Below are 15,360 nucleotides of genomic sequence, written 5' to 3'. Positions count from 1 at the left end.
GTGGGCAGGAGGGTGGGGAGAAGAGTATATCCAGAAAGGCTTCATGGAAGGCACCTTAATGAATGAGTATGACTTTGAAGATGGGGAAGGAAGGGCTTTCCGGGCAGTGGGAACAGGTTGTGCAAACGTGTGGATATGGAGAGACTATGATAGGTCAAAACTACAGTCATCACCAGGTGGCTGGAGTGTGGGGTAAAAGAGGGAAAGTGGTAGGTTCTGACATTGACATTGGGCTTTGCCCCACATAGTGAAGGGTTCTGTTCTGAGCCAGCTCTATGCCTTATCCATCTTCCACGTGTAATCTGGGGGGTGAGCATAATAATAGCTATCCTAGCTCCTCCTAGGATTGTTGTTAGGATCAAATAAGTTAATATGTTGGAAACCCTCTGTAAACCATACAACCCTACACGAATAACAGATGTTTTCATTAAGAAATGTTTAACTATGCCTATATGAAATGTTTGACAATTTTTTTCAAAACATATACACACACTCACTCACTCACTCAAAACTTTTGGACATACTTTAGTCTTGGTAGGCAATTAGACAATGGCAGTTTCCCAAACTTGTCTGAGCGTAAGAATCACCTGAGATGTTTGTTAATACCAGATTCTCAGATCTCTTCTCTGGAGATTCTGATTTAGTTCATCTAGGATAAGAGACTGGGAACCTAGAGGCTTAATAACTGCCCACTTATCTCTTAAGAACTGGTGAACACTGGCCTAAGGTAAAATTATTAGCATCACCATCATCTACCTGTGCTATTTACTTGGGAATCTGAGACCTCATTTTTCCTGTAAGCCTTCTTGTCTCTTTTTTACCCTCCTGTTGCTTTTCTTACAGGCTTTGATGGGTTTATTTTTGGGGGGGACTAATATAAGTATTATCAGTCCAATATAATGAACTTCTTTGAGGAAACACTATGTGTTAAATGTAAAATTGAAGATAAAAATTTAAACACGCCAAGAATTTTCTCCAGTTTCCCCCGCTGCCACAAAAGATTCCAGGAAATGGGCAGTTGTATCTTTTTTCCCCCAAAATGTTCTCTAAATTCTACCTTCTTGCTGAAATGTACAGTTCAAGATAGTTTATCAAATTGTCAACAATTACATATCAGTAAAGAAGTCTTGAAAAGAATACAAGTTTTCTACTAGTTCCGTCTCAATGGGTTGTTCTGCCTAAAGACAAGTAGCTCCCTTCAAGCCCTTGCTGACTTACTGCTAACCAAATCTCCCAGTAACATCTACTCTGTGGTGAGGACCATGTCGGATAATTCAGAGTCAGACACAAGTTCAGCATTTCTGCAAAAATACTGAATCTTGTTTATCTGTTTGATAATTCTCTAATTATCTGCCATGCTCATGGTTGAACTGGTACGTATTTCTGCCTTTTTGAACCTTAAAGAGAAAACAAACAACAAATTCCCTCAACCATAGGTTAGTAAATAGAGGCAGAGGCAGACAAGATTTTAGTCAATCAAGAGTTGTGAAGTTAAGATTCTGTGGAACAAATCCATCCCAGGAGTCCCTTTAAGGGAACACATCTAGGAGAGCAAAGTCTTTCATCACTCATGAGTGAGAGGAATGTGTAGAGATATTCTGTTGCATTCATACAGCCCTCACACTTCTCAAGAAAGATGAACGTTCCGACCTATGGTTGGTATGTTTCCAAGGAGAGCCGCCCTGAAAAAGTTGCCAGAGAGGGGTGCCAGCACAGCCCTCAGCAGGGAGAGTGTGCAGGCCTCCCAAAATACCTCAGGGCCTCCTTCTTCCTTCAAACTTCTTTGAAAACTGACAGAATTCCCAGGAAGGAGTGATGTGCAGACATTCTCAAACACCCCTGGGTCTAGCTCTGATAAAAGCTGCTTTGTAGAGTACTGGCAATGCACAGAATCTCCAGCATCCACTTGGGAATAAGAAGCTGAGATATCATTGTAACTCTTTCTATGCTCTAGTCACACACATACCTACATACACCCACAGGTACATGCCTTCATATGCACATGTACATGTGCATGTATCTATACTCATGTGTGTATGCACATAGGTATATGCTGATCACATATAAAACCTATTCACTCACTGTGGAAAAGAGAAGCATCTGTTTCCCAAAGCCTCACTAGAGAGACACCTCTAGCCCCAGTTGTATCCAACCATCATGGAAACCCAAACCAGAACTTCACAGATGCACACATTGCTTGCACATGAATGGATGTAATTCTTGAACAAAATGACCGTGACTTCTTGAGCAAGCAGTATTTATTTTAAAACATTGTCAGAAGCGGATGTAGTTCAGTGGTTGAGCACTTGCTTCCTATGTACAAGGTCCCAGGTTCGATCCCCAGTACCTCCTAAACACACAAACACAAACATCACAGGTGTTTCTTTTTTCTTCACACACCCAAATCAAACATGCTTAAGAGTCCTTTGGAATTCCCTTTTGTTAGGATGTTAATCAGAATCATATTCTGCTGTTTTATTTCTCCCCAGGTAAACACTTAACCTGAGAATAAGTATTTGGAAAAAGACATATCTAAAGACTGTCTCTGTTACATGATTTTAAGAAAGGCGGAAAATTCTAATCATAATAGTCTCACTCATAAGTATCAAAGACTTGCTCCATTAACCAATAATTTGGCTGCCATTATAACTTTTTCATCTTTGACCTTAATCCTGATAAGGCTATTTAGCAAAGGATTACCTTTGAAAAAAAAAAAGAAAGAAAGAAAGAAACAGCATGCTAAGTCTCGGCAGCTATGTTCTTTTTGAGGTTTCACACATTTCAGCACTAGCTGAAATACTTACTAAATAGGAGGGATTTAATGTGTTGTGTGTATGTGAGTATAACTGAATAGATACAAAATCATAGCAAGGATCAAAGCTGTGAAAGAAAAATTGTAGTTGAAAAAAAAGATTCAAATGCCTTGAAATCATTGATCCTCATTCCCTAAAGAAATTTAAGTTCTTAAGAGAGGTATGCAGTTATTTCAGCTTCAATTGCTTGAATTTCCTAAGCAAGTTAAGTAGCTATAAACTAAAACTAATTGTCACATACTGTGGTTACAGGCACAGTACCTGAGGTAGATTCAGAAGGCAGACGGTATCCCCTGAGTCTACTTTACTACTGGCACAAGTGGGATTCGTTATTCAGGAGTGACCTGTCCTTATCTTTTTGGTATCACCAACTACCAGCCCCCTACCATCTTTACCAGGAGTGTTGACTACTGCCTTCTAAGGTGACTATCTGCCAGGCTGATGACACTTGTCTCCTTTAAGACAGAAATGCACAGCAGAGAGGTCCCTTGAATTTGGCAGCTTTTTCTTTAACCTTGCCTAAGACTTATCAGCAGAAAGTCACTTTCTCTACCCAATAAGCTCTATCAGCTCATTCAATGCAATATTTTTTTTTACCCTCACACTTCGAAAACAATTTCCAAAAATAAGACGCTTAATCAAAAATGTACAGATAACTATATTCTTAAACTTTGAGGTAGAGTTACAGTTCCACTAGGGGGAGCAAGACAGTAATTTGTTACCTGGGAGATAAGAGTAAATGTGCAGGAAGTGTAATTAAGGGAAGGTAGTTAAAGGAACCACTTTATTCAAGACAAAAAAACCTCAAGCTTCCAAAAGAGTTCTTAGTAATAAACAAACACTCATTATGAACATCAGAGGAAAAGAAAATCCTCTCCTATTAATCCCTGGGGGTCCTGGTTTTAAGGAAATAAGAATAAAGTTATCTAAAACAGGTTTTAAAGTATCCTTTTCATCATTTGCAAACCCCATTCAATTATTTCCTCAAGCCCACTAAAAAATGCTGCTGGCAGCATCAGACATGGACATCAGTTTAATAATAAAGCCCATCACTTGTTGAGTTCTAAGGAGACAGCTCAGCTGGCTTCGAGTATCTACTTCATCCTGCAATGAGGCCACTGGTCCCTCCTGACACGACCACCCCCCAAAACAACAAAACCACCTTTATCCTAAAATCACTGCATAGTACACTTTCCCTTCATCAGAGCTGCATGTTCCTTACTAATGAATTGGCATTGGAAGAAAAGCAAAGTGATATATCAGTAACTACCATCAATGGTGAAAGGCCCAAGAAGCATCCAGAAGATGCTTCAGAATTTAGTTCCAAATTCCTGGTGTGCTGCTTGTCTTTTTCTGATGAGTTTGGATAATTAAAGACTCCAAAGCTAAAAGAAAACAACTTATATTCTAATCAAGAGTGGGGCTTGGGAATCGATCAAAATCCAAGAGGAAAAATAAAAAGATATTCCAAAATATCTGCCCATACTTAAGCATTCTGAGTGTGGGAGGTCATTAAGGTGATATGGAAGCATAATATTGGTGGCTAATAGCTGATGCAGCAATCATCTGGCCATAGGAAACCATCAACTTATAGGAACAATCAAACACTTCATTAGGTAACAACTGGTTTTTGCACGAGACTGCTAGCACTTAGATTTTTGCAAAAGGATAACAAAAATGTGTTTGAGTCACTATATTTAATGGACAAAACTTGCTAACTATACTCATCTGGGTCGTGCCATGTGATCTACTGAAAGGATGCCATAATGCTTCCTTAATATAGATCAATCTTCATTTGGGGAGACATTCGCTCCATCACAGAAAAATAATGGATGATCATAAAATCAAAATCTGTTTCCCTTAAGTACCATGACAACTACATAAAATACAATGAGGTCCTCATAAACATTTTTTTAAAAATCAGGGTGTGAAGCAGGACTACATGTCTGAAAATGTCTCCTACAGTCTATGCTGTAGAGTCAACATCTAAAATATTTTCAATCATTAATAGACACAGAAAAGCATAAAATCCTAAGTGTTAGCTATACTGTCTACTAAAATTCTATACCTAAACAATATGAAAAAAGAACTACATTTAATCAGAAAATGAGAAAATAATTTTATCTATTATATTCCAAAATGACAAAGACTATGTCATTGGCTATGAAATAGTTAATTCAAAGACTGATTATCCAGTTTTTGGAATATTCACATGCATTGCTGCTCCTTCCTTTCCTGAGATCTTCTATGGCTATTTCTCTGCTCTTTAATACTATTCATTAACATCTTCACCAGAGGATTGATAACCCAAGAAAAAATACAACTCAGCCATGTCAACTTTGCCCTTAGTGACTTACAAAGGTTAAATAACAGGAAATGATGAAACAACAGTACTGGTTAAAACGCAATCTGGAAGCAATGTTGATTTTTACTGACCTGTGATTGCTCTATTTTTTTCTAAAGTAAGATTAATGCCTGGAATTAAATCCCAGTTCTTCTGCTCACTAATTGGGACTTAAGTTCTTTTTTTTTTTTTTAAGATACATAGATCACAAAAAATGTTACATTAAAAAATATAAAATATAAGACGTTCCCACATACCCGACCCCCCACCCCACCCACTCCTCCCACATCAACAACCTCTTTGATCATTGTGGCACATTCATTGCATTTAGTGAAGGGACTTAAGTTCTCTGAGTCATAGTTTCCTCATCTATAAAGTGGGGTTATACCTACCATTGTATCAGATGTATTTAAGAAATGGCATAATATCACTCTCTAAGCCAACCTAAGCATGTAGATGCATTGCCTTTCCCCCAGCATAGGACATGACTCCCGGGGATGAGCCTCCCTGGCACTGAGGGATTACTACCAAGCAACAGCTGATGATGTAACTACAAAAAGACCATGAACAAAGAGGTCAACTCAGACCAGCAGAATATCTCAGCCTACATGTAATATCAGGTGTTAAAAACTGCATTTTGACCTTCGATAAAAGGGGGAAATGGAAAGGACAAATAAGTTTATATGGCTATGAGTCTCCAAAAAAGAGCTGGGAGGTCATCAAGGGGTGATGCTTATGCATGCCTCAGCAGGGTAGATGGAAACCCAGGTGCTGGTTCTCCTGAGGGCTGCAGCGACCCACAAATTCTATGGTCAAGGCAGATGGCTCTGGAGTTCAGGGCCATGTCAGTTGGCCCTACTTTGGAGTGTGTGTTCCTTAGTGTGATGGAGTTGGACTCAGATATAACCTTTCAACACAAGCCTCTCCTGTTACTTTTACCAGACCTGTAGTTGGCGTTTGGGTTGGTGTATACTCAGGAGACCTGAATCTCTGAACTGTCCATGTGACGGCCAGGCCCTGGGCCTCAGCAGACTTGCAGCTCCTACCCTCTGGTTTCTTGGACTTACCCTGGCCAGCTGACAGGGAGGTGAAGAGAGTCAACCACCACACTAGGGAGCCAAGAGTGCCTACAGCTGCAAGCAGGAGAATTGCATCCAGCATCCATGTGGAATCTAAACCCCCTCTTGATGTAGAGGGGGACTGGACATAGCCAATCCCAGGTCCACAAGATGGAGGAATAGGGTATGGATTAGAGTGGACTTACTGGTGTTCTGCTGGGGAACTATTGTGATTAGTAAGGGAAGAAACTGTAGTAGTGATGTGGAGAGTGTGGCCACGGTGGCTGATGGTCAGGAGAGGGAAAAAGAGATATGGTGTGGCATCATTTTCAGGATTTGGAGTTGTCCTAGGTGGTGCTGCAGGGACAGATGCTGGACGTTGTGTGTCCTGTAGTGGCATACTGGCTGGACTGGGAGAGAGTGTAGACTACAACGTGGACCACTGTCCATGTGCTGCAGCGGTTCTCCAGAATGTATTCACCGGGTGCAGTGGATGTGCCACAATGATGGAAGAGTTTGTTGATGTGGGAGAGGTGGTGTGGGTGGGCTGGGGGGTATATGGGGACCTCATATTTTTTTAATGTAACATTTAAAAGAAAATAAAGAAAGAAAAAAAAAGAAATGGCATAATATATGCGGCATCTCTTGCTCAGGCCAGACTCCTAGTAAGCACCCAATGAAAATATTGACTCTTGTCCACTTTGTGTTAACAAGTTCAAAAACCTTCATAGACAATTACACTTATGTCCATCCTGCAAAGGGAAAAGTAAGAGATGTGGGGAGATTTCCTTAAAAATTACAGAGCGAACAAACAGAGCCAGGATTATAATCCAACTCAACTCCCACCTCTAAGGCAAAGTAGAGTGGCCATCATACCAGGAGAGAAACATTCACAGTATAAGGGAGCAAACATCAAATTGAGCCTGCCTGGGCCTTCGTTATACTGGACAACGTCAAAAACGTCACATAGCCTCTCTGGTGCTTAGGTTTCTAATTATAGAAACAAAACAGCAACTCACCTAAACAATACATCATCTCTCTAGGACTCATCAAAGTGCACAATATACTCATGTGTACTTTATGAAATTTAGGGTAGTAATTTTACTATTTTAGGTTATTGTAAACATACACAGCTATACTCTTCCTTTATGATCTCCCAATGGCCATAAAGGAGATTAATCCCCTGTTTGGAGCTATGAGGGTATCAAATGATTTGCCTGTTAATGGCAAAGCTGAGACTACAATTTAGTTTTACTGATTCTCCCAGTTCAGTACTTTTCCTCATATGTCATATTTATATCATATAAAAATAGAATAGAATAGAAAATTCATGATCAAGAATTCAGCTCTCAGTTTCTACATACTTCCTATGGAGAAATATTAGGTACCTTATGATCAATAAAGGATAAAAGTTACCATATATAATGTATATTCTCTATACATATGTATGTTTATCTCATATAGTGACCGTATATGTATATATATTACTATATATAGTTACTTTCTGCACAATAACAATAAAACAATTTTACCCAAGGACAGAAAACAAAGGATTACATCTTTCAATATAGGGGAGTTCAGTGTACATTTGAGTTATCAGAAAGATGTCGAAGGTAAGTGTTAAATTGGATTTTGAACAATGAGACTCTGAAGTAAATGTTTCACATTGAAGAATTATAGAAGTTGAGGTTAGAAAGGTAGATAACTGGTGGGAGGAATACTACTCCAGGATAAGGAATTCTGACTTCAGCTTGTGGGCAAACAGGAACCAGGGTCTTGAACAAAGGATAGGTTGATTAAGCACAATGGAGTTTCATAAACTTTTAAAAAAATAGTTTGTATTTTTATTGAAGCTTTAGATTACATACATGCTACATTGAAAATATAGGGGATCCCATATGCCCCAACCCCTCGCCTCCCACACTTTCCCCCATTGACAACATTTATCATTAGTGTGGTACATTTGTTACAATTAACGAACACATATTGAAGCACTGCTACTAACCATGGTCTATAGTTTACATTATGGTTTACACTTTGTACCATACAATTTTACAGGTTTTGACAAAATTAATGGTTGATATCCTGTCATTGTAATATCATGGCAGAACAATTCCAGTGTCTCAAAAATGCCCCATGTTGAGTTAAAACCTAGAGTATAGCTTATTAAGAGATAAGAGAAGCATTGAGAAAAACCACTGATGCTTAATGTATGTAGAAGTTTTAATTAAGTTGACTGTAAAAATATGGAAACGGATAGAGCTTACAGTAACATATAGTGAGTAGCAGCTGGTTTATAAATGGGACTGTGGCTGAAAAGGGTAGTCTATGGATGTAAATGTCAATTGAAAGAAAGCTAGAGAATAATCTAGGCACTAAATAACACAGTGAACCTTAGGTGGATGAGAATTGTGGTACAGAAGCGAAAGTGCCCTTTGTGAGCTAGAGTGGATGTACATCACTATTTCAGGGTGGAGAGAATGTGGAGAAGCATGGGAAAAATATAACTGGTGTGACCTCTGAACTATGGTTAGCAGCAATACTGCAATATTCTTACATCAAAGCCAAAGAAACTGTGTTGATAATGGGGGAGGGGGGTGGGGTATGGAAAAAGTATGCCGAATGTACGATATGGACCATGGTTGGTGGTAATAGTCTGATGATATTATTTCATAATTTATAATAAATATTCCACCATGGTATGATGTGTTGGTGAAGCAGTGTTTTATATGGGAATTCTACACATGTGCATGATTGTTTTGTAAGTTTACAATCTCTGTAATAAAAATATATTTTAAAAAAATAATAGGATGGGTTGGGGAAAAATACATCAAATGTAAGATATGGACTATAGTTAGTAGTAATATTTTGATGATGCTCTTGCATAGCTTATAACAAATGTTTCAAAACAATACAAGGAGTTGGTGGAGGGTTGAGGTATGGGACCCTTGTATGATGTTAAGCATGTTTATTCTGTAAGTTCACAACTTTTACTATACAATCATTGTTAATGTATGTTCATGTTATGAATGATATACTTCAATAAAAATATATATTTTTTAAATGCCCCATGTTATACCTATTGTTTTTTCCTCTCTCCTGCCCCAGAGTCTCTGGTAACCCTTTCTTTATATCAATATTACAAGCTCTTCCATTACTAGAATAATAGTAAGTCTACTTTAATCCATAGTTGCAATCCTCCATTATACAACATTTGTTCATTCCTCTATCTTAAGGATTTGGGGATGGTGATGCCCACTCTCCTTCCAACTGAGAAGAGGCTTAGATCCCTTGGGGCAAATGGGTGGAACTGTCTTGCATGCAGCTGAAGATACTCTCTGCTTCCCAGGGTGGGCTTTGTCCATCATCATCCTTTTTTTAGTTGTCCTGGGTGAGTCTGATGAACTGGAGAGTAGGTGTGAACTGCAATGCTGCTGAGATTCAGGGCTTACCCAGCATATAAACAACCAGAAGATTTAAGTCTCTGGTACATATATTTAATGGGCATAGTGCTAATTATAGGTTCAAATAAATGGGATAGAAGAACTATGTGTAGGAAAATTATAAATGAGTTCTAACTCAAATACATTGGGGGAGGTAGGTTATCATATATTCCAAGGTACGGCCCATTGAAAGGGCGCTGATTTCCTTGGGCTGTCTGCCAAGCCTATAGTGTCTAGAAGTCTCTAGAGCTACCAGGAACACCCATATTTGAGACACTGTTTACATGGCAGACAGTGTGGCAGTCCTGAGACAGTGTATAAGCGTAACCTCCGGAATAACTTTCCAACTCACTTTGAAAACACTTAGTCATAAAAATACTTTTGCATTTTGGTCGAGGTCTAGGTCTTTCTCCAAATGCATCATTAGCTGGTGCTTGGTATTAACCCATTGGTGCCAGGGAGGCTTATCCCTAGGAGTCATGCCCCATGTTGGGGGAAAGGCAGTAAATTTATATGCTGAGTTTGGCTTAGAGAGAGGCCCCATTTGAGCAACAAGGAGGTCCTCAGGAGGTCACTCTTAGGCAATATATATTACCATGTATATTACCAGGTTAGGTTTTGATTTCACAAGAACAAGGTTCCTAAGTACAAGCATCAATATCAATGGCCTGGCTCATTGACCCACCCTCCTTTGCTAGGCACTGCCAATGTACTCCAGAGATTCTCACCACTATATGAGAGAATGTAGCAGGACTCACCAGGATGGAAATTCAATACTCCATTGGTTATTCTGTGGGTCTCCACCCACCACAATAACACCCCATGACCATATGAACATACTTATATTCCAGAGAGGCATGCCCCAGGTGTACTCTCCGACACACTGGAGGAAGAGAGAATGGAGTTAGGGAACCTAGTTAAAAGACAATTGCTACAATCCAAGCCATGACAGGAAAGAACTTTCCAGTCTTCCTCCATCACAGGTTCCCCAAGTGCTACTTACAGGAATATAAAGGAAACAACAGATACTGTTTTCAGGTTTTTGAAGTCTACTCTATTCCTGGATGCAAGTTTGGCTCTGCATCTTGGCCACTTTCCTTCACTCTTTATATATAGCCCAAATCTCCTGCCCCAGAGACACTAGTGTTTCCAGGTGAAATTGAGGGTACTTCCTCTAGTTCCTGGAACTCTTCCATTCTTCCCCCCCACAGAACCTCCACGGAAGTAAGCTATGTTTTGTCAGACTTGTCACTTGATCACTGGATTTAAATCATAACATTTTAAAAATAGGCCACATCCATAAAGAGAAAAGGAAAGCAAAATAAGGCAGGCATACTTTGCCAAATGTCATATTTTTATCCAGATCTGCTGCCAACTACCCACATCTTTTTTCACTGTGTCTCATTTCAAATGGCTTGAGATCAAATCTGAACTTTAGCTAAGTTAATTAAATAATGTGGGAAGTTAACTTTTAAACAAAGTTAATTTAAGCAAAAGCACAAAAAGGTAGACCACATAGAATATCTAAATCAATGTGATTTTAATGAAACAACAAGAACAACGATGTATACTTCTACAACAGTTTTCTCTTCTGAAAATTTTTACAGATTTAGTTCTAATTTTAGTTTTGGTTATACTCTTTGTATTGTAGAGCATATGGTGTTCATCAATTTAAGACTATTTTACTGATCTTCATAGGGGAAAATTATATGATCGGAAGCTGATTTTCAGGGTAATAAGTGTATTTGGTGTAATTTCTTTGTTCAGATACAGAAAGTGGTTCTCAGTTTTAGGATGCATAGTACAAACATTTATTAATACCTTGTATATACCTCCTTGTCATTAAAAAGGTAATGTTAAAATAGTATTTCTAAAGAAATAATATGGCAGGAAATGATCTATAACTACAATATTATTTTTTTACGGTCTAGAATAATTACAGTTTTTGAGAATCTCAGAAAATAGAAGTTAAGTAAAGCAACTCAAGTGTCCTTAAAAATAGCAAAATCGATGTATAGAGATAGAATACCTTCATAGAGAGGTGGCAATTTCTTGCTATCTTTGAGAAAGGCAGACTCTTATATATGAGATACATAGATTAATCCAATCACATTAAGTCATTCATGATTCGAGCAAACTCCACATTGGGTTTGTCTGAAGATTGTTAGAATCTGGATTCTAAGCACTCTCAAATCCACCAGTGCCCGGATTAGTCTCTGCCTGAGATGACTGGGGGGTCCCTTGCTGCCCACAAAAGCAGGAAAGTTACCAGGAGTACAAAACACAATTAGGGCCTCCCCTTAGTGCAATCTTCCAGGAAGCATCTTCTCAATTTCTCCACCCAAAGTCATGGCAAGGGCATTCAGTGACAGATGTCCAAAGGAAATGATAAGGTAGCGGAAGAGAGAGGAGCCTAAAAGACTGAAAAACATTTGATAACATAAAATGAGGGGGTTTGCAAATGGACAGTCATATCAGATTTCCTTGCAAAGATGCCAACCCAGTTCATATTTCCTTTATTTCTCTGTACTTAAGCCCCCACAACAAAAGATGAAAGATAAGTTTAAAAAAAAATCAATATGGTGCATTTCAGATAACAACCAAATTGGGTTCAATTCAACAAAGATTTATTAAACATAAAAAACCTTACTAAGCGTAAGAAATTCAGACATGGACACGATATAGTCAGTCTCTCCTTTGATGGAGTTACCAAGGTGTAATAGGAAGTACACAAGTATACACAGCTTTAGTGTAACATAAATACCATAGGAGAAGTACACAAGGAAGGGAGAGAAATCACATCTGGTCTCCTGAAAGACTCAGTCTTTGAAATTAATATTAAAGGGTGGAAAAAGATTTAAACCAGTAGAGAGAGAGGGAATGGGGATGGAGCGAGCATCTCTGCCTCAGAAAAATGTGACCAAAGGCTGAAAAAACACTGGAATATGCACAGGGAACAGTTTCATTTAGCTGGAGCATGAGAAAAGTGAGGCACACTGAAAAGTAAACAGGGGTCACATCACAGAAGGCCTTGAAAGCCAAGCTAAGAAATTTTGACTCTTATGCAGAACTGGGGAGCTATGGATGGTTTTTTGAGCAGGGAGTGAACTAAGAGTTGTGCTTTAGAAATATCACTCTGGCAGCAGAATATATGATAAACTGGTGGAAAACTGGAGTGGAGCAACAAGTTAGGAGACTACAGCTGTGTGGGCAAACAGTCTCGGGGATGGAGTATCCCTGCATTGCTACTGGACGCATTCTTCTAACTGCAAATCTAAAAGGTAAATTTACGAGCTCCACCTTTAAGGTAACAACAGTTGTTCTCAGGCAGTCTGCCTACATTTAGAAAGGGTCCCAGCCACTTGCTCCGCAGGACCCAAGGCCCTCTGGAAGCCACCCAGACCACCAGCGGGGGAGCACCGGAAGTTCTGCAGCCCTCGCTCTCTCGACTTTCCACTTGTGCAACCCCCTCCGGTTCTAACGCTGCTCTGTTCAGCTCTGGGCCAGGAAGTTTCTAAGGCTCTGCAATCAGTTCGCATCCTGCATCTACAAACCTGCCACCTCTCTCACCACTCTACCACGGAAACCAGAGCGTCAAGGCTTTCGGTTTTGGTGCTACCTTCACAGCTTAGCGTTAATTTTTTATTGTGGTAAAGTTCACAGAACATAAAACGCACCGTTTTAACCATTCTAAAGTGTACAGTTCGGTGGCATTCAGTACATTCACGCCGTTGCACACCATCACCACTATCTAGCTCCAGAACACTCTCATCACCGAAAAGGAACCCCTATCACCATGAAGCAGTCATTCTCATCCTCCCTCCCTGCCGCTCCTGGCAACCACTAATGTGTTTTCTGTCTCTATAGATTGCCTTTTCTGGATATGGTTTCATATCAATAGAATCATGCAATACCTGGACTTTTTCTATCTAACTTCTTTCATTTAGCATAATGTTTCATTCATATTGTATTCATTCATATTGTAGCATGTACAGAACTTTATTCCTTTTTATGGCTGAACAATATTCTGATACCTATATACGTATCACCCCATTTTGTTGATCCATTCATCAGTTAGTGGAATTTGCATAGTTTCCACCTATTGGCTACTGTAAATAATGCTGCTATGAACATTTGTGGGCAGGTTTTTCTTTGAATGCTTGTTATCAATTCTATTGAGTATGAACCTAAGAGTAGAAGTAAACTGATCTTCACTTCATCAAAACTAACTCAATTGTAATGCTATATTTATTTTCCAATTCCGAAATTTAGTCAAAAGATAAAAATCATTTTTTAACCATGCAAAGTATGAGACACAGTAAGAAGTATTATGGGAAAGGGACTTTCTAAAGCATATAAACCTCTATGCATTTTCTCCTCTTTTATTTATTGATTTTTAATCTTTTAGTAGTTTTACTGTTCCAACGATACAAAGACAGGTAAAGAAAAAACCATAATAACCTTTCCCATCACCAATGTTAACAGCCTAAGGTATATCCCTCCACATCTTTCCCCATGTTCCTGCTGATAATACAAAATCATAGATATAGATATAGGAGGAGACCATTTGTTTTCACACACACAAAAATGTGATTACATTATTTCTCTTTTTGTAATTTACAATTATAATTATATATTGAGGACATCTCCCAGGTTAAGAGCTATAAGACTAATTCAATTCTTTTCAGTAGCCACAGACCATTCCATAGTATGGCTATATCTGTCTTCAGTGACTCCCCTTTGGATGGACATTCAGGTCATTTCTAATTTGTGCCTCTACCAGTGACTATCCTGGCCAATGCATTTCACAGTGAAGTGCTACCAGAGCCGAAGGCATTGCTGGAGTACCTACTATGTTCTATTTTTACGAAATACACAAAAGAAATGTATGACATAGTCCCTTCCTCAGGGAGTGCCAAATATAGCTGGAGAACAATTAAGCTGTGTAAGACAGTGCAAAAGGGTGCCAAATTTTTCCTTCTGCACAATGGCAGACTGGAGAGAGAGATCTGAGGTCCTTTTTAACCCTAATATTCTAGAAGCCGCTTATGATTCAGCAAAGACAGGCCAAGAAGTTAGAGTGGTGTCTGTGAAGGAGGTCAGACTTGAACAAGACCTAGGAATGGTTTAGATCAATGAAGAAAAAATTCTATTTTGGAGTGAGAAACAAACTAGACACCTAGATGCTCAGGAGAGTGACAAGAAGCAGTCCCTTCTCCATGGCATTAGATTTCCAAATACTCCTCCCACCTCCATCCAGCCTCTTCTTAAAGAGGTAAAAGAATCCCAAACTTAGCTGCCAGTAAAGTTTCACATTAACACTATTTAATGCACTACTTCTGGGCAAGATAAGCTTGAAAATACTCCCAAAATCTCTTTCTTCCCTATGCTTCCCACGCCTTGCCCCACTCCACCCTCACACACCACCCAAAACAAAAACAAAAACAAGGAAAACCACCTTTTCTGCATCCCTAAACAATAGCAGTCATTCAAGTCATTCTTGTATATCTGAAAAATAACATGAATAACATGGAAAAATAATAATAATGAAATTTAAGTGTTTGCAATTTAACCAAAAAACTGTTTTTTTTTTAAAGATTTATTTTTTTAAATTTATTTCTCTCCCTCCTCCTTCCCAGTTGTCTGCTTTCTGTGACCATTCACTGTGTGTTCTTCTGTGACTGCTTCTATCCTTATCAGCG

At 39.0% G+C, this 15,360-nt stretch overlaps 1 protein-coding gene across 7 annotated transcripts in view; it reads right to left on the bottom strand.

Moving 5' to 3' along the window:
* ANKRD44 (ankyrin repeat domain 44) overlaps positions 1-15,360 on the bottom strand; it is a 334,769-nt gene that overhangs the window by 212,689 nt on the left and 106,720 nt on the right. The window lies entirely within an intron of this gene.

The sequence above is a fragment of the Dasypus novemcinctus genome, chromosome 7 (assembly GCF_030445035.2).
Source record: "Dasypus novemcinctus isolate mDasNov1 chromosome 7, mDasNov1.1.hap2, whole genome shotgun sequence".
Classification (NCBI taxonomy): Eukaryota; Metazoa; Chordata; class Mammalia; order Cingulata; family Dasypodidae; genus Dasypus; species Dasypus novemcinctus.
This window is presented reverse-complemented; position numbering and strand designations above follow the sequence as displayed.